Source organism: Alligator mississippiensis, chromosome 4, assembly GCF_030867095.1.
Source record: "Alligator mississippiensis isolate rAllMis1 chromosome 4, rAllMis1, whole genome shotgun sequence".
NCBI lineage: Eukaryota > Metazoa > Chordata > Crocodylia > Alligatoridae > Alligator > Alligator mississippiensis.
In genome coordinates this window covers 170,491,918-170,516,659 of record NC_081827.1, presented here as the reverse complement: position 1 = coordinate 170,516,659, position 24,742 = coordinate 170,491,918, and the positions used below count along the sequence as shown (strand labels likewise).

General features: G+C 45.4%; 1 protein-coding gene and 1 long non-coding RNA gene across 2 annotated transcripts in view; one reads left to right on the top strand and one right to left on the bottom strand.

Moving 5' to 3' along the window:
• The window catches only part of LOC109284264 (uncharacterized), a 28,495-nt gene extending 9,450 nt beyond the window's left edge, over positions 1-19,045 (bottom strand). Inside the window, exon 1 of the long non-coding RNA XR_002091642.2 lies at positions 18,980-19,045. This is a non-coding gene — a long non-coding RNA (uncharacterized LOC109284264). The remainder of the gene's footprint in view (positions 1-18,979) is intronic.
• The window catches only part of WNT3 (Wnt family member 3), a 71,492-nt gene that overhangs the window by 7,957 nt on the left and 38,793 nt on the right, over positions 1-24,742 (top strand). The window lies entirely within an intron of this gene.

Sequence of the window (24,742 nt, the reverse complement as noted above, 5' to 3'; positions counted from 1 at the left end):
TCAATAGATCATCAAGTCTGACCCCCTGCAAAGGCAGGAACGAGTGCTGGGTTTAGATGACCCCAACTAGATGCTTATCTAACCTCCTCTTGAAGACCCCCAAGATAGGGGAGAGCACCACCTCCCTTGGGATCCTGTTCCAGACCTTGGACACTCGAACTGTGAAGAAGTTCTTCCTAATGTCCAGTCTAAATCTGCTCTCTGCTAGCTTGTGGCCATTATTTCTTGTAACCCCTGGGGGCGCCTTGGTGAATAAAACCTCATCAATTCCTTTCTGTGCCCCTGTGATGAACTTATAGGCAGCCACAAGGTCGCCTCTCAACCTTTTCTTGCAGAGGCTGAAGAGGTCCAGGTGCCCCAGTCTCTCCTCATAGGGCTTGGCCTGCAAGCCCTTAACCATACGAGCGGCCCTTCTCTGGACCCTCTCCAGGTTATCCGCATCCCTCTTGAAGTGTGGCGCCCAAAACTGCACACAGTATTCCAACTGTGGTCTGACCAGCGCCCGATAGAGGGGAAGTATCACCTCCTTGGATCTGTTCATCATGCATCTGCTGATGCATGATAAAGTGCCATTAGCTTTTCTGATGGCTTCGTCACACTGCCAACTCATGTTCATCTTGGAGTCCACTAGGACTCCAAGATCCCCTTCTGCTTCCGTTCCACCAAGCAGGTCATTTCCTAGGCAGTAGGTATGCTGGACATTTTTCCTCCCTAGGTGCAGCACTTTGTATTTCTCCTTGTTGAATTGCATTCTGTTGTTTTCCGCCCATATGTCCAACCTGTCCAGGTCTGCTTGTAGTTGTTCCCTGCCCTCCGGCATGTCCACTTCTCCCCACAGTTTTGTGTCATCCGCAAACTTGGACAGAGTACACTTCACTCCCTCGTCCAAGTCGCTGATGAAGATATTGAAGAGTATTGGTCCAAGGACCGAGCCCTGCAGGATCCCACTGCCCACACCCTTCCAGGTTGATACCGACCCATCAACTACAACTCTCTGGGTGCGACCAGAGATGGCCAGCTCTGCTGGGCAAGGCCTGGCTCTTCTGTGCATCTGTGAAACCTGCATTTTTGAGGGCCACTAAAGATTGCCATGAAATGCAAATTATACAAGATCTGGGAAATAATTATCTTTTTCTTCCCCCTCCCTATTAAAGCTTGCACATTAACATCTTTTTCCTTAGCAAAACGTCTTTCTTCCATTGCTTATGTACATCCATTAGTTTGTTATTGTAGGCACTGATTTTGGTTTATTGCAGTAAAGCAGTTTTCAAGAACCCCTGTTGGTTAGAAAAGCTACAACTATTAGTGCAGCACATAGACACTGCAAGAAGAAGGAAAAGGCAGCTATAATGTTCTGTGGAGGAGCTTTATTCTTAACAACATTCCTTTAAGGAGTTTCCAGCCCTGCCCAGTAGCTATGTCAGTGTCCCAGCTTCTACATGACTTCCCAGTGTCCCCATGCAGATAGTGCTACAATCTATCTAAAAGATGAGGTCTCATCATCCAAACTCATGCACATGCGTGACTGGGGTCAGTCTAAGGACCTAGATCAGTGGATGGTAATCTACAGTCAACAGGCCAGATCCAGCCTGCCAAGCCATTTCATCAGGCCCAAGAATCCTAGATATCAGCAGGGCAATTTGGCAGCTGTGCAGTAGTGTGGGGGGTTTCAGTGGGAGCTGGTGGCAGAAGGAGCGTTGGAAGCACCAGCCTGCCTCAGACCGAGCTGTGTTACATCAGCCCTTTGCTCCAAAAATGTTGCTGATTCCCGACCTAGATAAATTGGTTCAGAGAAGCCAAATTCCAGTCATCAAAAACTCAAAAGGAGAACCCTAATGATCCTGAAATGGCAAGGTGTAGGACAGTGCTCTGAGTCATAAGACCTGAGTGTGATTTCTGACCCTGCTACTGACCTACTGTATGGCCTGGACACTGTTTCCTCTCTGCTGTTGTCCTGCCTTGCCTATTCAGACAGTAAGGGCTATATTCGACACCTACCTAAGTCCTGACAACACTACTATTCAGTAGATATCTCATGCCTAAGCCTTATCAGGATTCACAAAATAGGCATTCTCCTGCTTAGATCACTTGCAGGACCAGATCTGTGTTCTAGGGTAAACCCCAATATAATACAGATGTGCCCCACTCCCTTTATCCAATGGCCCAGTGGTCAAGTTAGATTTTGGAAATACCTCCTAGGCATTTCCTGCTGTCTCAGGAGTACTGAGAATACTGTGCTTAGGGGCATTACTCTCCCCACAGGTTGTTCGGGAAATGCATGATGAGATGATTGGCTCTGTGGATGCAGGGAGAGAAGTGGATGTGATATACCTTGACTTCAGCAAGGCTTTTGATGTGGTCTCCCACAGTATTCTCACAAACAGGCTAAGGAAATATGGATTGAATTAGTGGACTATAAGGTGGATAGGAAATTGGCTGGATCTTTGGGCTCAAGAAGTGCATCTACACATTGCCCTACAGCAACTTAGCAACACGCTATGTCACTGTATAGCGTGCTACAGCGATGTAGCAAACACACGGGTCTACACGTGATCACCAGCTACATCACCGTAGCGGTGCACTCCCCAGTTACAGCCTGCCACTGCAGCAATGTAACAGCAAAATCTAACTGGTTCTGCATGCACGGCACAGTAACCACCCATACTGTGCTGTGCTTTAGTACTTACACAAGGAAGTACTAAAGCACGGCACCGTAGTAACATTGTCATATGGCAATGTGTAGATATGCCCAAAGGTCGTAATCAATGGCTCGATGTCTAGTTGGTAGGCAGTATCAAGTAGAGTGCCCTAGAGGCTGGTCTTGGGGCTAGTTTTGTTCAATACCTTCATCAATGATCTGGAAGATGGGATGGAGTACATGCTCAGCAAGTTTACAGATGACATCAAGCTGGGGGGAGTAGTAGATATGCTGAATGTTAGGGCTAGGACTCAGAGAGACCTAGACAAGTAGGAGGACTGGGCCAAAAGAACTCTCATGAAGTTCAGTAAGGACAAGTACAAAGTCCTGTACCTAGGACAGAACAATCCCATGCACCGATATGGGCTGGGGACTGACTGGCTAAGCAGCAACTCTGCAGAAAAGGACCTGGGGGTTACAGCGGACAATAAGCTGAATATGAGCCAACACCATGCACTTGTTGGGAAGAAGACTAATGGCATACTGGGCTGTATTAGTAGGAGCACTGTCAGCAGATTGAGGGAAGCAATTCTTCTCCTCCATTTAGCACTGGTGAGACCACATCTAGAGAACTGTGTTCAGTTTCAGGCCCCCCTCTACAGAAAGAATGTGGACAAATTGGAGAGAATCCAGCAGAGGGCAACAAAAATGGTTATGGGGCTGGGGAACAGGACTTATAAAGTAGGGACCTACTGAATTCAGGGTGGCTGCCCCCCGCAATTTTGCGGTCCAAGTCTGGCACTTGGAACCATTTTTGCAGCAGAACACAAGAACTCATCTCACCCCAACCCCCATAACACTGACTGGCAAGGGGCCCTGGAAGTCTTGCCCTTCCCTGGAGCTTGACAGATGGTGGGACTTCTGGGGTCCCTTGGTCAATCAAAGGTGTGGGGGGGAAGGTGGGCCTGCCATGCTCTGCTGCAAAAATATACCCCACCTCCACTCTTCTCCTTGTGCTTCAGTAAATGAGGGCTTTCCACTCTTTTCTGTTTTTGCAGCTCTTTTTTTATGCCCTGCTCTCTGCCAATGTTGTGCCTTTTCATGGTCTCTGCATTTTTTCATGGGAACCCACTGAATTTGCAGTTTCCATGAAAATCATGAAATTGCAAATTTGCTAAGTCTCTACTTATGAGGAGAGGCTGAGGGAACTGGGCTTAGTTAGTTTGGGGAAGAGAAGACTGAAGGGATTTAATAACCACCTTCAACTACCTGAATGGTAGTTACAAAGAGGATGGAGCTAGACTGTTGTCAGTAGTAGCAGATGCCAGAACAAGGAGCAACGGTCTCAAGTTGCAGCAAGGGAAGTTTAGGTTAGATATTAGAAAAAACTCTCACGATGAGGGTAGTAAAACACTGGAACAGGTTACCCAGAGAGGTTGTGTAATCTCCATCTTTGGAGATTTTTAAGACCTGGCTAGACAAAGCTGTGGCTAGGATGATCTACTTGGGGATGGTCCTGCTTTGAATATCATCCCCAACTAGACTTGGACTAGATGACCTTCTTAGGTCCCTTCCAACCCTAATTTTCTATGATTCTATGGGTGCCTATACACATGCACCTAGTCTGATGGAGTGTGGTAATTACTGTTTTCCAGCAGACTCCAGTGTCACGTGTGTCAGTGTCCCCACACTGAAAAATGGTGGCGGGTTACTTTAACTGAAGCTCTCTCAATGAGCTTTAGTTAAAAGTGCCCCCACCACCATTTTTCAGCACAGGGTCACTGACACATGTGATGCTCTGGGCACTTTAATTAGAGTAGCCCTCAGAGCCATTCTAATTAAAGCACCTCTTTCCCCCACTACCTCCTGGAGCATGTGTGTAAATGCCCACGATTCCAAGGCTGGGTTGTGAATTCTCTTAGGTTGCAGGGGACTTATAAAGTTAATCAGAGTTGCAGTGCCTAAATCCTGGGTTATGAATTTGAGCTGCAGTGCCTAAACCCTCTATTTCTCCCCATGAGTATGAGCAGTGCCAAGTGAAAGGTGGCTATCATCCTGCCTGGAGCACCTGTTACTGGACCTGGAATAATAAACAGTGATCATCCTGGGGAGATGGACAAGGAGGTCTCCCAAACTAAATGCTCCACTTTACCTTCAATAAATGTACAATGACAAGGAGGAATCGACTGCAGAAGTGACAGGTTCTTCCTGATCCTTCCAGGTCTCTCTGCATGTGAGAACCACATCAGCTGCTTTACTACTTCTAGTACATGGCCAGAGCATAGTCAGGTACAGGACAGGGAGCTGAAGTCTATTTTGCCATGTTTACCACCAGCAGAGCTGCCAGCTCAGTCTCTGTTACAGAACCTTTCCTTTTATTGAAGCAAAAGGCACAACAAGCAGCCTAGTAAATCTTCAGACCCCAGGTGGAGGACATAATAGGCACTTTTACACATGCTCTGGGGGTGGGGGGGAAGAGTGGGATTTAATCCACGTGGTTCCAAGATCTGCTGTAATTAAAGCGCCGCAGCATCTCGTGTATTAGCACCCCCATGCTTCAAAACAGTGCTGGGGGCACTTGAATTAAAGCTCATTCAACAAGCTTTAGTTAAAGTGCCCCCACTGACATTTTGAAGCACAGGGATCATAGGCAGTGGAGGGGGAGGGGGGATGGTTAACAGGGCTTAGTCCCGCCCCCCCCCCAATGCGGGGCACTGGTAGGGCCTCAAGGCAGCCTGGCAGAGGGCTTCCGGCGGTTGCAGCAGGGGTGGGGAGGGAGTGGGAGTGGGGCTAGGGGAGGGGCAGATGCTGCACAGCCGGTGAGGCACAGGACTTAGCCGCGAGTGGCTCTTCCGGGGGGCACGGCTCCTACTGCTATGCACACCCCAGGAGGCATGGCGGGTGTGTCCCCGGATCTGCATGGGGCAAGGCAGGCTGCCACTATGGGCTGGAGTGGGCAGCGGCAGCACTGGGAGGGGGTTATGGGGGGGGGGGCTGCAGCCACCCCAAAATTCACCAGTCCCTCCCCAGCACTGCCACCGTCCACCCCAAGCACAGCCTGCCCCCCACCCCCACCCCAGGAACAGCTTGGCCCCAGCCCACAGCAGCAGCCTGCCCTGCTTTGCACAGATCTGGGGGCACACACCTTCCGTGAGCCCCCAGGATGCATGCAGCGGTGGGAGCCACCACCCCCCTCCCCATGCGCCCCAGTTGAGCTATGGCTTTGTCCCACACCCTGCACTGCCCCTGGGCGGGTGTAGGGGTCCTGGGGGCTTTGTTCCCTCCAACCCAGCAGTGCAGCCGAGGTTGGCCCCCCCAGGCAGTGCAGGGCCAGGGCAGGGAGGCAGCTGGGGCTGCTGTGGGGCTAGGGGGTGGCAGATTAATTGGCACAGGGGCTACTAGCATTGGGCAATGAACCCAGGCATGGGGGAAGGGGCAGCTGCATGGGCACAGTGGGCCCCGGCCCCGGCCCCAATCCTGGGCCTGGCTTGGTTCCACTCCCTCCCAATCCCTGCCCAGTCCCAGCCCCAGCCCCACTCCCTCCCCACACAGACCTTTCCCCTATAGTCTTTCTCTCCTGCGGGTGTGCATGCACACACATGCTCAGCCCCTCCCCCAAATGTCTCCCTCCACCTATGGCAGGCATGCCAATACACAAAACGCGGAGGTTGGCTGGAGCATGGTAATTACCACACTCCAGCAGACTCGATTAATCTGCAGGCTCTCCAGCAGACTCGATTAATGCACCAAGGGGCACATTCACACATTCATTAATGTGCTTTAGGTAATGTGCATGAAATCTAGTACTTCAGGGCATCTATACACGTGCTGTGGGCTCTTTAATTAGAGTGGCTCCGAGAGCTCATTCAACAAGCTTTAGTTAAAGTACCCCCACTGCCATTTTGAAATGCAGGGACACTGACTACATGTGACACAGAACCTGCTGAAGCGCACGCTAATTTGTACATTCCAGCAGACTCAATTAATCGAGTCTGTTCCAACATATGCCAATTAGCACATGTCAGAGCAGAGGTACATTATGTGTATAGGTGCCCTCCATTGTGAGGGACTAGAAAAATGTGAATTAGCCTATTTTAATGTGTATTAGCTAAAGAGCACTTTTTTGTGATGCTTTAATACGTATTAAAATAAGCTAATGTACATTAAAGCATACGTGTAGACTCGTCCAGGGTCTGCTTTTCAAAATGCTGGTCAGAGTGCATGTTAATGGACAGGTACATTCTCCATTGCGTGAGTCACCCACATAAAGAGAACACTGGTGTTCAGACTCCCCTAGTGGCTGGTCTTCATAAAGGGATAAGAGTCTAGTACAGGTGACAGCTAGAGGAGTTACCCCCATAGGGCTCATGCTTTTAGCTCTGAGGGTCCCCACTTCAAGACCTACCGTAGGGTTTTTGCTAATTTTAAACAGCAGACTGTATCATGACAATACACTTTTTAAACCGACGTTCCATTAAAATACTTTAGCTGCTACAGCTAGATTATTTTCAGTGTTAATATGAAACTGGATGGTTTATTAGGAAGATTGTTTCAAGTGATCAAAACTCATTCCATCAGATGACAGCATATTAGCTATGGCGAGATGAGCTGCAAGATGTTTGGGAGCTGCAGGGGGAAAACAGTTTTTACTGGACAAGTATGGAAACATACAGCCTGTGCTAGTATGCTACTCTTCTGCTGGCTAAATTGTACCCTATTTTTCTTGTAAATCAAAGGTTCCAGAACTGCCTGTTAAGGAGCGGGGGTACTGTTTCTCACCCCATCCTCATTAAAAAATTAGGCGTCTCTGGTGTCAACGCCTACACAGTCGGATGGGTTGCAAATTGGCTGGAGGGCCGCACCCAGAGAGTGGTGGTGGATGGGTCATTTTCGACCTGGAGGGATGTGGGCAGTGGGGTTCCCCAGGGCTCAGTCCTTGAGCCCGCACTGTTCAACATCTTCATTGGCGATTTGGACGAGGGGGTGAAAAGCACCTTGTTCAAGTTCGCAGATGACACTAAGATGTGGGGAGAAGGGAGCACGCCAGGCTATAACTAGATCTTGACAGGTTACAGAGGTGGGTGGATGAGAATAGGATGGGCTTCAATACAGAAAAGTGCAAGGTGTTGCACCTGGGGAGGAAGAACCAGCAGCAGACCTACAGACTGGGGAACTCCCTTCTCATCAGCACAGAGGCAGCGAAGGATCTTGGAGTCACTACTGATTTCCAGATGAACATGGGCCACTAATGTGGGGACATAGTCACGAAGGCTAGCTGCACTTTGTCATGCATCCACAGATGCAACACGAGCAGGTTCAAGGAAGTGATCCTCCCTCTCTATGCAACACTGGTCAGGCCACAGTTGGAGTACTGCATCCAATTCTGGGCTCTGCACTTCAGGAGGGATGTGGACAGCATGGAGAGGGTCCAGAGGAGGGCCACTCACATGGTCAGGGGGCAGCAGGGCAGACCCTATGAGGAGAGGCTAAGGGACCTGAACCTGTTCAGCCTTCACAAGAGAAGGCTGAGAGGGGATCTGGTGGCCGCCTATAAACTTGCCAAGGGGGACCAGCAGGCAATGGGAGAGTCCCTGTTTCCCCTAGCACTACTGTTGGTAACAAGGAACAATGGCCATAAATTGACTGAGAGTAGATTCAGACTAGATATCAGGAAGTACTACTTCACGGTCAGGGTGGCTAGGAGTTGGAACCAACTTCCAAAGGAAGTGGTGCTTGCCCCTACCCTGGGGGTCTTCAAAAGGAGGCTAGACAGCCACCAAGCTGGGGTCATTTGACCCCAGCATCCTTTCCTGCCCATGGCAGGGGGTCGAACTAGATCTGCTTAGGTCCCTTCCGACCCTACCAACTATGAAGCACCTCTCCCAGACTAGCATTTACCTTGCACCAAGGTTCAATATCTGTATGCTGCTAACATGCAAAAAGCTGTTTTGGAAGAACATTAAGTGTTCAAAGTCAAGCACTTCCGAATTAGAAGACATTGCATTTACAGTTCCCAGTGCTACCTTAATTCAGTCCTTTGTCTGGATACATCACACTATGGTCTTGAATTACATACCAAATTTTTCACAGGATCCACTCACTGCATAGGATGCATGAAATAACTTCATTCAAGGAGCAGAAGCATTATATTTCCGTTTCTAATTCAATGAGGCCATTTAGACCTTATTTATTAGCCACCACCTAAGCCTCTCTCTCAATACAGAACCAGAGATTTCTTCATGGGCTTTTCTGCACTGCTTAGCCTGATCATGCCTGAATGAGGTAAGATGATATCATCACTCCAACTTTAAAAGAGTGGACCTGAGGCACGGACAGATTAAGGTCAAAGATGTCAGAAGTCCACTAGCTTTGAATGCCAAGCTTTGGGTGCCCAGCTTGAGATGCCAAGGGTACGCTATAGGACTTTACATGTTCAGGGCACAGCTCTTGTGGATTTTGCTTGGGGCTTTGAGTACTCAGCATTTATGAAAATCTTCACAAAGCTCCCAGAAGATTAAGCACAGGCATTTAGTGGCCTCCTCTGAAAAGTTTGCTTTCAGTGCCTTGCCCAGCACCACACAGAAACTCAGTGGCAGAGGGAAGGAGAGAATCCAGCTCTTCAGGGCAGCATTCAACCACACTAATCATAGACTCTTTCTTTTCCCTGGTTACACAGCCTGATTTACTACAGACTGTCCAAGTTTTACAAGTGAGACAGGATTTCCATAGACACCTGTTTCCTTCATTACATGGCCTTGACCACTGTCCATCCTGTGTGCTAAATGAGACAGATGACCTATGGGGTAAAGTTTGGGGTCTTAAGTGAAGACTTTATATTGGTACAGAACCATGGGAGAGGTGAATTAAAAAAGGGAAGGAAAAATCCAGGAAGAAAAGGAGGACAGATCAGAACTGCTAATTATATATGAAGTACTATCACTTTTTTGCTGGGGAGGTGCAGAATCTCGAGGAATGTCATGATTTATGGGGGATCCATTCCAACACCCCTAAGAAAGCCAAGTGGCATCAACTTAAGTGTTAGAACAAAAGGATCTAGATCCCAGAAGAACTGCCCTTTTAGTGCAGAGGAGCAGAGAGATGGCTTACAAAGCCATATTCACTACAGCAGCTACCAACCCCAAATTAAAAAAAGACTCCAAAAAAAAAAAAAATCAGTTTTCTTTTAAATATTAACTGGGCCCTTTATTTTATTTGCTCTGTGGATTCATTTTGGTCACATTTTCAAGATTTTTTCCTGCAAACATGTGTCTACAAAAGTACAATTTTTGGTGAAAGCCAGGATTCCCATGTAATAGCTTGTCTGCAGAAACTGCAGCTTTATGTAAGACTTGAGATATCACAGGTCTCCAATTACTGATACTGCAGCTTATAAAGAGAGGACAGTTGCTAGGGAAGGCAGGGCTGTGGGAAGAACAACAATAAACATCTCTGAGACAGAACAGTCTGGTATTGCTTGGTAAGATGGGCACAAACAAATGGTATGTGCTTTAGTATGGCCAAATGTACAATCATATCTCTCACAACACAGAATGCTGGCAGGACTTAGAGTTGGGGGGACATCATCCTGGGAATTCATAACTGAAAAGGACTCATATGGAGGAGGGATCATACTGGTATAGGAGCCCCTACTGAGATGCTGCAGCCCAAGGGGTTAATGGCAATCCTCGGGTGTATAAACAGGGGACTCCTCTGTAGGAGCAATAATGTTACAATGCCTCTTCATTTGGTTACTGGGATACTGTATGCTCAGTTCTGATATTCGCAGGTCAAGGAAGATGTTCATAAATTGGAGAGAGCTAAGGGAAGAACTACACACATAATGAAAAGAGTGGAAAATATGCCTTATAGTTATAGTACAAGACTCTAGGAGCTCAGTCTGCTTAGCTAGTCAAAGGGCAGGTGAACCCAACAGTAACTTAATTATTGCCTACATTTACCTACATGGAGAACCTGTATTGATAAGAGGCTTTTCAGACCAGCAGACAAAGGCTCAAGATCCAGCAGCTGGAAATTGAAACTAGATAAACTCAAATATTGTATTATTTCATACCTGACAGTGGATGATGAAACTTATCTCTTGCAAGGGAGGGGCTTACCTCCTTGCTGGATCCTGGGCTGGGAATTATCTCCCGGCATTAAGACCCAAGCCTCGTCTGCTACAAAAATGGCCACATCTTACACGAGACAGCAAGGGCACGTCTACACAAGATGCTTACTGCGCAGTAGCCTAATAACCCTGTGCAGTAGCATGCTGGTCAAAAACCATGCTAATATGCTACTGTGCAGTGTTATTAGGCTACTGCATAGTAAGCATCACAAAAAAACCATGTGTTAGTGCTACTGCAAAGTAGCACAAGGTACTGAGCATTTAGTTAGTATTTGGTTAATCAAGTACTAAATTTAATGCGTAATAACTAGGGCGCATTAATGAACATGCAGACACGCCCTGACGATACAGTCGTTACTGCATAATCATTTGGTACTTGTAAAAATGAGTACTAAATGACTGCACAGTAACCCAAGTTACAGAGCAATAGCACTGACGAACACCTTTTTAATGATGCTACTGCTCAGTAGCATCATGTCACGGTTTTTGCCATGCAACACTACTGCACAGTAGTGTCAGGCTACTGCACAATCAGCATCTCATGTAGACACGACCAAATGTGAAACAACTGGAGAATCAGAGCATGAATTTAAAACTCACCTTCTGGCAGAAAGCCCTAACCAGTACATTATTAATCAAGTTGGAATCTCTCCTTTTGGTGTTTTTCTACTTTGTGACTATTATCGATTATTATAATGGTTATAGGACCAGGGAGTTGATCACTAGGTTACTCTAGGAAAAAATATGTACAAGGGTCAGGCCCCTCAAAGTATGCTCTGTGCACTCCTATGTAACAAAGCTCCACACAAGGGGAAACCTACTGTGGGAATTCACCTTCACATTTCCAGGTTACAGCATGAATTAGGCTCAGCAGTAGGGTGCTTGGTAAGGTGGTCAGCAGCTAAGCAGCATTTCTAAGTATATTAGTGATGCCTAAATGATGAGTTTAGGCATTTAAGTACCTTTATACAACTGGGTCTAAATGCCTGAGACAGAATTAGAGTTTGGATATTAAATTCTATATATTGTAGGTAAGAGCCCAACTTTCCAAAGGCAGCCTTCCCTTCTCCAGCAGGTGCATCCTTGTTCATAAGTGAAAAAAAAAACAAACCAGGGAAATGAAGGTACAAGTGCTCAGCTCTGACCCTATTTTATGGATGCAGAAACATGCTCAAAATTTACCCACCATCAGGAAGTTACAGGCTTCTAAGATGATAAAATTTGGGTCAGTACTAGAGTACCATGAAATCTATTCCTTTTTCTTTTACTCAAAGATAGCCACAGGGCCGAATTAAACTATTTTTCTGAAAACCTGTAATTTATTATTTCTAATTTCCAGTTTTGCAATTAAAAAAAAGTTTGGGTTGTTTGTTTTTTTTAACCTGAAATAAGTTTTCATAATAAGGCACATCTACACAAGGCATTTACTGTGGAGTAGACTAATTAGGTCTGCAGTAAACATCTCGCATCTACACATGCAGTCCTATTAAGTCATAGGAAACTAATCAACTCTGCAGCAGGGTAGTACTTGTAAATACAAGAGTTAATACAAGTACTACCCTGCTGCTAGTACTTGTAAATACAAGTACTAGTCTGCTGTGGCGTTCTTCTGCACAGGAGTGCACATGCAGATGCTGACCTAGCTGGCTGGGACTTGAGGGTGCTTAATTGTGGAGACTACCTGCCAGGTAGCCCTGCACTGCAGCACTTTTGTACCCCAGCCAGTCCCTCCACAGTGCACTGAGCCTGGTTGAAGCAGGCCGGGGCTGGCAGGATGACCCCTGCAGGATCCTACCAGCTGGAACTGCTCCAACCCAGCTCAGTCTGCTGCAGTCCTGGGTGCACGTTCAAATGGTGTGCCCAGAAACAATAAACTCCAGTGCAATAAGTGCCAGAGTTTATTGCTTCAAATTAATTGTATATGTAGATGTGCCTATAGACATTCTTTTGAGTTCCAGTTTTTAATAATAAAAAAAAAAAATTAAAGAAAATAGATGGGGGTGGGGGTTATTTATTTTTTTATTTTAACAAAAAGGCAAAAAAGCCTGAAAACAAATGTTTTGAAGCTTCCTGAAAAAAACATTTGGCATTTTTTATCACTTCTGGTGATACTACACAGCACTTAATGTGTTTATATTTTTGTGGGACATCTACCCCTTCTTATGTCTTTTCCCCTCATCTTGAGTGAAAGGAAGGTGTTTAACTTTATAGGAAGTAATTATGAGTTTCCACTTGCGTTTGCAATTACTATAGGCTACAGGGGACAGAACAGTGCATCATACAGGCAGGGAGCACTGGCGAGGACTGTGCTAAAGAAAGCAAATGAAAACCCTTTTTATACATCCTTGCATTTTGGGAATATCAGAAAAGAACCTAGCCCTAGCTGGGAGAAAGTAGCCTAAATCTAGCAAGCTATGACGCCTTGCCAAGGCCCAGATACCCAGTGAGGGCAGTAAACTGTTTGGGATCATTCTGCAAAGCTAAACCCTCAATCTGAATTCACATAGAAAATACACGAGAGGAAACAGTAACCTGCTCTCAAAGGCAGAATTTGTCAAACTCTCACCACTGATAATATCCAGGTGGCACTACCACTTCAGAGCACTTTGCAAATATCAGCTTCTCACCTAACTCATGAGAGCTCCTGTCAGCACGCTGAGGAAACTGAGGCAGAGGAGAAATGACTCGCAGAATCTGTGTCAAAGCCAAGAGTGGAGCTAACTTCTGTTATACTGAGAGGTGGCATTTCCCAAACTGTGGGGCATGCCCCCCTGGGTGAGGGAGCAAGGGAAGGCTCCACGGGGGAGCACCAAAGCAGGATAGTGGCAACAGTCAGCAGCGAGGACGGTAGGAAGGGGTGCAAGGAGTGGCTGACTTCACTGTGGCGGGCATAAACCTCAAACATTTAGGAAATGCTGCAGTGAGTGAAACAACTCAGGCAGACAGAAATTCAGGTTTGCACCCTGCACAGTGCTGTAGCAAAGCAGGGTGAGCAGGGCGACCACCCCAGGCGCTGAAGCCAAGGGGTGCCAATAGGACACTGTCCAGCCAGAGTGGAGCACAGGATGGAGCTGTGAGTTTAGGGGGCGTGGGGACAGGGGACGGGCAGCTCCCGCCGCTTCATGCACTCCCAGGCAAGCATGGGGGCAAGGGGCGTGCCCCCCAGATCTGTGCATGGGGCAAGGGCGGGCTGCCACTGTGGGCTTTGCCCCGGGTGCCAAACTTAGTTGCTATGGCACTAACCCTGCACACTGCTTTAGTGAGGTGACAAGATGCAGCAGTTTAATAGGTAGAAGAGGAGCTAGATTGTGAGAGATCTGCATTTGAGTCTGATCTGCTAGCTGATGTTGCAAAAGTGAGTTCCCCTCTCTGTGCTTTTGTCCTCCCCCCTGCATTCTGTCTGCCTTTTCCAAAGAGACTGTAAGCTCTTTGTGGCAGAGAGCATTTCTTTTTTACCAATGAAGTCCTGATCTCAGTAAAAGCCCTTAGAATAAAAACAGCAATTGACAACAAGAAGCATATAGGCCAGTTTCATCCACAGTTTGGAAGCCCTGTTCTCTTGAAGATTTACCGTAAGTGTCTAGTTGTGTTTCAGACTTTATGTATAGGTTTTGTCCTTTAAGGCCGACACTTACTTTCTAATAAATACACACAACTTCTCTGAACTGCACACTGTCTGGGCAAATGGAACTGGGCCTTTCACTGAAAGTACTGAAAGAAACATTTGCCCTGCATTTCTCAGATAAGTACTCAGAAGTAGGCCCTGAGCAGAACAGTGCTAGTAGATCCTACTATATCATTTACACTAATATAAAATCAGTGGAAAATGTTTTCTCGTAAGGAACTATCCCGTGTAAATACTGGCGGCTCATGGGCTTTCCTCTCAATCTGTTCCATTGTCTCCTTGCTAGACTCACATCTCTTTGCTGCTTCCATACCCCAGCTCTGTAATCAAGGTTTGAATGCCATTTGTAGCAACAGCATCTCTGCTGCATGTTTCCATGAGCCCAGTTCACACCTGCAAAATGTCAGAGAGCTCAAATGTGAATTAATTCATTGTTTTGGGATCCTGCATGAACCTAGTAAGGTACAAAACTCTGCAGCAGCTGGGCTGGCCCAACACAGGCTAGTAGGAAAGGATTTGTCTAGAGTCAAGACTGGTAATAGCAGAGATTGAAGGAAAGGGGGAGGGGACCTATACTGACAGCTTTGCTTTAGTCAGACTTGTATGGCAAGAAGAATTGACTGTCATGAACAAAGAGTCCAGTGGAACTGATGCTTAATGTAAGAACAGCTGTTTGCCATTTCTCTGCCCTTTGAATAAGAACAGATACTATTAATGAAAGATGGCAATGACATTTGTTCAGTGTTGCATAATAAACTCCATTCAGACACTGAATTGCTGGAGAAAAAAAAATCTGTGCTCTGAAGGGAGCTGCGTGTAACTGCTGGCTCAGAAGGTGGCAGCAGCCACAACAACCAAACATTTGTCTGAAAAGACCAAGGCTGTCTTGTGGACTATCTTGTGACCCAAGAAGGATCCCTTTGTTAACAATACAGATCCTCCCTCCCAGCCTAAAGGCACAATCTAATCACGGAGCGCTTGTACACGTTACGAGGCTAAGGCTCCAGGTACACAGAGACCTGTCCAAGGGCTGGTCACCGCACTTAAAATAGGGAGTTTTTAATTTTTTACATTTTTTAATGAAGATTTAAGCACAGAAGCCAGGTTGAACAGTTTGGTATCTGGAACTGTGGAGATTATCACAGTAGTTGCTTCTCATTCAGGGAAAAGTGGCTTCCCTGTCAGCCAGCTTTCTTCCCTCTTCACTGTCCTCCTATTAATCCCCATCCTTTCGACCATACATCATTCATTTCTGTAAAGCACTGGATCAGATGCTTTGTTTAAACCTAGTCCATTACACTGGATTTGCTTAAGAAGTCAGTTATGTTCTTAAAGAAGGATATTGGGTTAGCATGACAATATCTACCTTACATAAAACTGGGCACATCTACATGTGTGCTTTAATGCATATTAGCCTATTTTAAAGTGCTTGAAAGTGTTACAAAAACCTGTGCGCTTTCATTATTGTGCATTAAAATAGGTGAATGCACCTTTTTCTAGTACCCCTAATGGACGTATTAAATTTAATGAGCATTAACAAAAGAATGTTTATGGATACATAGACATGCCTAGTACCAAGCAGTGTTTTGCCCCAGGACATGGAGGTAAATGGAAAATGGATTAGTCTTTCCTTCAATATTGGTTTTAAAACCTTGTGTTGTGCTGAGGTCAAATTCAGAGGCCCCAAACAAAACTACTATCACACAAGTACAATGCAGAGTAGCAGATCTTCTGCAGGAGAACCTTAAAAACCAGACTGACAGTGTTATAGATATGGGAGTCTTAAGGAATTACACGATCGGTAGACTGGATCAATACATAAAAATGGAGTGGACAGGGAAATAATCTTTACATATTTACCTTAGTAAACCTCTGAAAAAGGTTATTATCTTTTATCATCAATGCCAGGGGGCTGATGTAATTGCAGATGGTATCTAGTGTCTGGTTGTACCACAAGTTTATGCATACACTATCTTAGCCATAAACCAGAGAGCATAACGTAGATATTAATAAAATAAACAGTTTGGTAAAATACACTAAGAGAGTTTAAAATAAAGAAATAAAATCAGCAGCAATAACCCTTCTCCCAAAATCAGATACTTTTAAAGTCACAATCTGTCTTTTCCCTTTTGTTAATTAATGTATTAAAAAGCATACTAGAAAAAAATAATATATAGTAAATATTTAGGGGGGTTGGAGGAGGGATTGAGTGGGTATGGTCTAAAAAATCAGGAATGGGATTAACCATTTATTTTTCAGGAGACGTGACAAACTGCAAAAATAGTAAATAGCCCTTAGAATAAAAAGCTAATGCAAGTTTAATAAGATTTACATGTCTCCAGATTCTCCCTTCTTCTCTCTTTTCAAATAGGTAAACAGATAGAAATAGCCATGCTTGCGCTCCTAAGATACTATTGCTCAAAATACCCAGGAAGTTCTCTTAACTATTAGGCAGTCTTAAAACAAGGGAACCAAGAGAACATGCTTAGGTCACAGATACTTGCAAGATCCAGTTAAAAAATATCTCCTGTTTGCCAGGTCAAATTCCAAGAAGCCCAGAGAACAGATAAAACAATGAATTTGTAAGAGCCAGGAGAATTTTGAAGTGAGTTCTACCAAGCTGTTTTTCCCAGTATAACTTCAAAAGGAACTTCATAGTCATAGTCAATAACTGATACAGAGGTTTAGATTCTGATTTTTGGTTAGGGCATTCCCCTACCTCTCCCTTTCCTGGAATGTTATTTGGGAGCCTATGGTGTCTCCTTGAAAAAATAATATATGTTTTCCATGATTTTAGCACATTTACAATGCTTCTAAGACCAATTTCTGCACTGTGTAATATCCAGGCCCAGATTTTAGCTCTGAAAACTGCAGATGTTGAAAGCCATTTAGAAGGGGCCATGACATAATTTAGTCCAATTCCCCATCTATTACATGCCATTGAATTCCACCTGGAAATTCCTATCCTGAGCCCAAATAACTTGGAGTTAAACTAACACATAAGCTTCCAGGATTCTACGCTGTTGCATGCCACAAACAAAAAACCAGAAATGTCCCAACAACGCCCAGGGGCCCTGCAGTGGTAGATACATTTAAAAGACCCCAGCAGGTGAACCATGCTATACATGTGCTGCTGAGAAGATGGAAAAAATACATTCCTCAAGGTCCCAAATCCAAGAGCCAGGTGCTTTGGGAACCAGTAAAACAGAAGGATGCATGCATAAGGCCTTTTACATCTTCTATTTATCACATTAGCTATTATATATATACACACAACAAATACTCCAATAGGGGGGAAAAACATGACCTGCTTGTATCTGGTTTTGAATCCTCCTTTGAAAAGGTTAAGAAATCACATACCACACCCAGCTCAGAAATTAAGAGTTACAGGCAGGTGTCAGAAGCCAGATACCAACCAGGACCACAGGACTTGACATCAAGAGAAGCTGGAACCTAGGCAGTTTACACCGCTGTCTGCCTCACTAATTTTAAGGCTGTCAGCTTTTTCACTGCCGGAGAGACAGCTCTTTCTTAGCTGGAGGGTGCAAGTCCAAGGAATCAAAAGCACCCTTGGCTCTAGCTTTAAAAATATGTTTTTGATGTTCAGCCAAGACCTAGTACTTTGTTTGATGTGTATTGTAGTTGTGTGGGTAGACCTCAATTAAGGTGAGAAAGCCATTGCACCAGGTGCTGCTCAGGGGCACAGTGAGTGGAGACACTTTTGAAAAGGCTTCTGCCCTGATAAGTCTGAACAGAGAGAGGATGAGAAGAGTTTGCCCAAGAGTACAGAAGAAGTCAGGTCTCCTGGCCTCCTTCCTCTTCTACAGTCTTGCTTTAATTTTCTGCTGGCCCAGGAGTACCAGTACAATAGCAAAGCGTCTAACCTTTGCAAACCAGCAGCACGAACAGAGCTGCGTTTTGTGCTGGGCCATCAGGCCAAACTCAGCCATCTTCCTGAGGACGGAGCTGCTTGTCTAAGGAACCTGGTGCTGCAAGAAGGAGCCAACTGGTGGGAGCATGAGGGGACAACAGGAGGCCAGGCACTGTTTGCTTACAGGTCTCTCTCACAGTGAGAATGATCATCCAGCCACCACCTGCACACACAGCGATCAAGAATCAATGAAACCAATGCCCCATGGGTAGTACATGAGGCAACCTTGCTGTGCTGACTCCCAGAGGCAGCTGGGGGAAGATGCTGGACCTTGTAAACCATTATTACTTCTTAAATAATGTTTAAGTATAAAAACATGTTTAAAATAGAGTTGTCTCTTAAACCAGCAGGAAAGCCACCCAAGGGTGACTATTTGGCATACAGAACATTTAGCTTGGTGGCAGTGGGAGTGTTAGTTGTGCAAAACACCTTTTTCCTGTGCCTCTTACAGTCCCACCGCTGATGAGGGTGTTACAGTGGTGTTTTCAGCTTGATCTGCAAGCTTTACAGTGTGACTTCTTTTCCTGCTATAAGTATTATTGGCATCTAATGATACACATCTACCTTTCCCATATGGTTTCCCACAATAAGGTAATACTTTGCAATCCAACAATCTCTTTGTATTTGTGTTAGTGACAGTAGAAAGGATGTACTTACTGCTTTCAATTGTTGTAGCTGCTTGTTTGTAACTGCAGTGAATTCCTGCTGCCTGATTCAGTTCCTAAGCTGACTGTAGCAATGCATGTGCTCTGGCTTCATTATTTATTGACACCTACAGTAATTGTCAGCAAGTGGGTTGGATTTATGTGATTTGGGAAACCTGGTACAGCATGCTTGCATATTGGGCGTTAGTTCCAGGTTGATTCTGTTCTGATGTATTGAATTTGGGCCTCTCCTAGCCTATACCTTTTTAAGGCAAAATTATCCTAAAGTATCTAAGATTGTTTGCATATTGCTTTCATCTTCTTATAGCTGAAATTGCTATAGTTTAAGAAGAAGCGCTTTCCCCTGGAAGTGTTCAGCAAAGCCTCTCTGCCTTGCTTTTTGTCTGTCTCACAGCCACTTCAGTCTGTCCATTGGCCATGAAGAAGCTCTGTTGTCACAGAAACCCTGTGCATTTTGGTAGAGAATGTTTCTGTTTGTTTGGTCTTTAAAACCAGGGGACTATGTTATCAATTCCTGGTACTTTGTTTATTAATTGACTACTTGCATGTAGCCAGGTTGCTACTGTAACAATGTTTTTAATGGTCCTAGGTTGAAACTGCTTCAGGACAAGGTCCTGGTCATTGCTTTGCACAACCATGCTGCCATGTTGTCAGCTCTGTGGATGCTGTGGCATCCTCTGCCCCTTTTTCCACAAGCCAGTACAGGTAATGTGATGAGAAAAAAACTGGCTGGACACTATTATGAGAGATCAGGGAGAAAAAAATGCACCATCCCAAATCTTGCAGTCTGAAGGAGGATGTACTAAACTGTAAGACCGCAGATCAGAAATGATAAAGTACCTAGGCACTTAAAAGATGGATACTGAGGTGCCTAAAATTTAACTTTGAGGTTCCTGTCCCTGGAGTAGAACTCCTAACCCTGAGTTGGGTGCCTGGGCTCCCTGTACAGGACACCAAAACAGGCACCTCAAGAATAGTATCCAAAAAGCCTATATATTGAGCAAATGGCTCCCTAGATTGTGCAGACAGATGTGCAGCTCCCTGCTATAAATGGGAATCGTTTGCAGGCGGCATTCTGAGTTAAGCTATTCTCCCAGACCAAACAGAAATTCACTGCTGGTCCTAGGGGAGAGAGGAATCTAGCTGCTGGCAACTGCCTCTCCTCTCTCCCAGTCTGTCCCTGCTGCAGAATGGGAGCGTGGAAAGGGAGCAGAGGAAGCTCTTTCTAGGGGTTTCCCCCTTGTGGGAGTGGGGCTGCAATATACCCACCCCACCTTCTTGTGGGGGCTGAAAACCACCCAGACTGAAAGACTGAACACCCTCCACTTCCTTCCTCCCCCCCCCATTCTGCAAACAGTTTGAGGTTGGGAGGCAGCACAGACAGAAGTTACAGAAGATGCTGTTTTGAAATGTCTTCATCTGACCCCCACATGGAATGAGAGTTCAGCTTTTCTGCCAAGTGGCCATTTTTTAAGCTGTCTGCAGCCATGCACTTGTTTGGTCATGGCTGTAGACAACTTTCTGTGGCCGGATAGGGTGAAAATTGTCACTTTTGCACCCAGGGGTAGCTAGTAGGGAAACACTGAGCAAAGGCATTAGTCCTAAATCCAGCCCCTAGGGGGCTGCAGGGTGCACCTCTGTTTTCACATGGTCCATACCCATAATGATAGGTGTCTGTCCCCTTTCTTTCAAAGCATTAATCAGAGCCTTGGCTAGAGCCTATTCTAGACCAGTGTTTCTCAGCCAGTGGGTTGCAAGAATATATGAAAGGATTGTGAACAAACTTCAAAAATGGATTCTTTTTTAAAGGAGAAAAGCATGGGAAACCGTGGGTTTTCTCTTGCAGGCTGGAAGAGTTCCAGCCCGCAAGGGCCTGCTTGGGGCCTCCCTTGCCCCACATGCTCCCTACCCCACACACAGGGGGTTGGGTCTGTGGGTGGGGGCCAGCAGCTTGGGAGTGAGGGACACTGCGCAGGGCCAGGGGGCCATTTTCTACTTGAACTATTTCCTGGGTCTAGACTGGCTATTGATGTTTACAAATGGGTCCTGTTAAAAAAAAGAAAAGGTTGATAACCACTGCTCTAGCTGGTAATCCTCTTCCCATCCTGGGACACTGTTATATGTGGCTATGCTGCTTACAGGACACATCTGCTCCAAGAGCTAGGAATCCTGATGCCAAGAGTACTCTGCCATCTGACAAATATTCACAAAACTCTGGTGTGACTCTAGGCTTGTCTGCCCTACACCATTTAGGTCAAGCTGCTTCTCTTGAGTTAGCCTGGCTCAAATCAGAGAGAAGCCAAATTGCGAAACAAGACTGGAGGTGCACTGAGTACTTGGATTACCTACTGCTATGTCATGCTAATGTGAGCTGCAGATGCAAGCTACACTACATTGCTGCTACTCAACCTGACAGTATTCAAGCTTTAGCACGCATCCCTGGGCCAGCTAACTGGAGCTTAAAGTACTACTGAATTCAGGCCTAGAGACTTGTTGTGTAAGTGGGATTTGGGTTGAGGCAACACTTGAATTATACATCAAGTAGAGGCTGCAGTGAAGGCAAACGTATAAAGTTGGGAAGTGCATGGTGCTGGTTCACATGCTGCTCCCCCTGTAGCAGAAGGGGGAAAAAAACTGCTTGTGGCTTTAAACCTTCTGGATTTCAACTCTGTTGTAATCCTTAACAGGGGAACAAGGCAGTTCCTGGCTACAAGAACAATTTGCAGCCACCTTCCTGTGATTCAAGAAGACCCAATGGCTTTAAATTGGGGGTTGAGACTTGTGCAGAAGGGACTGGGGTAATGCCTGCAGTGGCAGGGACTGGAGTTGATGACCCAGGAAGTCCCATCTGTTCCTGTTGTGAGGACTTTGCTGGTTGCTGGTATGATTTTCCATCAGAGAAGGTTTGTCTTGGAAAATTACTTGGACATTAGATTCAAGACCTGTTTTGCTATTGTGTTTATAGCTTGGATTTTGGTTTGTGTTATGTTCTCACTGGGTTGGGATGCGTGACTCAGCATGTCACTAGTGAGCCTTTCATCTGTATGTCTCTAGTTTGAATCCTGCCCAGCTCGGCTGGTATTAATAGCTGTTCCCCTCTAGCAGGCACATGGTTAGATCCCTGCTCTGGTTCCTGCATCACAAATGTGACCACGATACATAATGAGAGAGCTCCTCCTATTTCTGAGAGATGTGGCCATAAAGGGGGGGAGGAGGGTTAGACCTAGTAATTTTCCCTTCCCTTACATTCTGCAGTAGACTGCACTGAACAGTTTTCCTGTTTCTCCTTCATGTTAGTAGGGACTTTGGTTTCATACTGCAGCCTCCTGTCTATGTATTTGGGAAAGTGTGAGGGGTGAAGTAGGAAAAATTGATTTTTAATTTTCCCTATTCTTGTGAAAGCTTGGCAGAGCTGCCTGGAAGCCAGTGGAAAGGGGCGAGGGGTGGGGGCAGGAGCTGGCACTGACTGGTGAGATGGACACAGCCGCACACTGTATGTATGCAAATCCCCAGTTAGCAGCTCTGCCAAGTCTTGCTGGTTTGGGGTGAGCAAAGTTTCCAACTGAACTGCAGAGGTGGCATCTCGCCCTTCTGAGGAAAATGGTGAAAAATCTCACTGGGAGCCCTGATTTACATATGCAAATTATATGCATTTATGTAAATTGAAGACCGAATAATATTATCACCAGCCCTATAGAATAGGTTCCCTCCCATAGCAAATCACTTGATTGTGTTTTCTAAACGCAGAGTGACATTGCTTTGAACAAGCCATCTGAACATAACATTTATTTTTTTTATACGTTTCTGCACAAAAGAGCCCTGATTTCCCCCCCGCCCCATACACACCCTTGTCAGCAACTTTATTCAGCTTGCTTCCATGAAGAAGTGAAGCAGACTCCACAGCTGAGGCCCTGCCCCCACCCTCACCATTCCAACAAGTAAGTCAGAACCTACTCATGTGCAGTATCCAGACAAAGGGGAGCAAACAGATGCCAAAACACTTTCAAGACTACAACAGGGCCCTGAGTCACCCAAACTTCAGCTACGCTCCTGAGATGGGCTCCTGTCAGGAAAATGGTGTTGCTGCAGCAACCACAATCTATTCACCAGTAGCTAGGGATAATGTAATAGATGCAACAGCAGATTTGTTTGTTCAGTGGCACAATTGCACAATGAGAAATTGCAAGTCTACAGTGATTGTAATCTGTTACTAAATACTCAATGGCAGCACCTCACCTTGGTGGGCATTCCTCGGGCATACTGCCATTGACTTCAGTGGGGTCTGAGTGCATGCAGGGATCAAGATCTTGCCCACTATTGCTTTGGGGGAGCTACCAAGTTCACCCTGCTCATCCTAGAGTGTCTGGTCACCTCTCCCCCCAAGCCATGTTTCCTTTGGGGAAGCCTTTGTTAGAAACATGTCTTCTAGCAGTGATTTAAGTGACCAAACAAACCTGCCATGACCTTGGAATGGGTCTGTCCTAGGCCCTCCATGGCTTAATCATCTATTATCTAGGCTATTTAAGAGGCAATTTTGCAATGATCTGAGCATGTGAGATCAAAGCAAAGTTAGGCTGATGCTACTTTTTGAGTACAAGTTCCTAATGATCCAAGATCTTTGCCCCAGTTGGAAAAGGAAGACCTTATACATGTAAGCTTTTGTAGGGCATTTGGCTTTGGACAGCTGAACAATGACACACTCATTAACTGGGTTAGGAAGCATCATTAACTCTCAGAGTTTGTAGTTCTTCCATAGGGACTGGTACTAGACTCAGCGTTCAAGATTTTTCAGCAATAAACTGGAAGTGAACGCAATGTTACCATTAACTAAACCTTTGCTGATGATCCCAAGATTGGAGGAACTGCCATTAATACTGAGGACAGAGCAGTGGTACAGAATAATCTGGGTCACCTGGTACACTAGGCCTATTCAAACAAAATGCGTTAATTATATATAGCCAAATGAAAATTCCTGTGTGTAGGAACAAGGAATTTCTTGTCCTATTTATAGAATGGGAGTCTCTTAGTGGACAAGCAGCTCTCAGTATAATGCTGTAGCAAAAATTGGTCAATGTGATACCTGGATATATGAATGGGGCATGCACTATAGAAGTAAGTACATGCCTTGACCTCTCACTACTGCTGAGAAAACTGCATACACTTCTGGCATCAACATCTTGAAAAGGATGTTGAAAAAAAATCAGAAGGCAGTAAGGACCTGCAAAAAGAATTTGAGAGATGGAGAATTTACCTGATAGTGAGTGTAAGGCTTTAAAGCTAAATTGATTTGAGTTCTTATCCAAAGGATTGATGTATAACTCTACAATTGCTATAATGTTGCTTTAAGTGCAATTTTCTTCATATGAAGAAAATATCTGGTATCAAAAGGTACTCTGACTTAGTGGAGAAAGGCATACATACAAGACCCAATTTTTCTGGCTTCAGCCTCTGGCCATTCAAATGAGAAACTAAGGGAAAACATTCAAACAGAAGAGGGTGGCAGAGCACTGAAACAAGGAAGGACAGAAGTGGTGGATTCTTCACCTCTTGATGTCTTGATATCTAGACTGAGCACCTTTCTTGAAGAGATGACTTCGTCAAAAACAAATTACTAGGGAACTGGGTAAGATAATGCGGTCAAAGTGAACAATACTGGTAACAATGTTAGTAGCAATAGAATTCATCTGAAGAAGACTGAGGGCAGTGGATGGGTGATTCTGGCTGACTCAACAGAGAGGCCCAGAACTTCATGAAC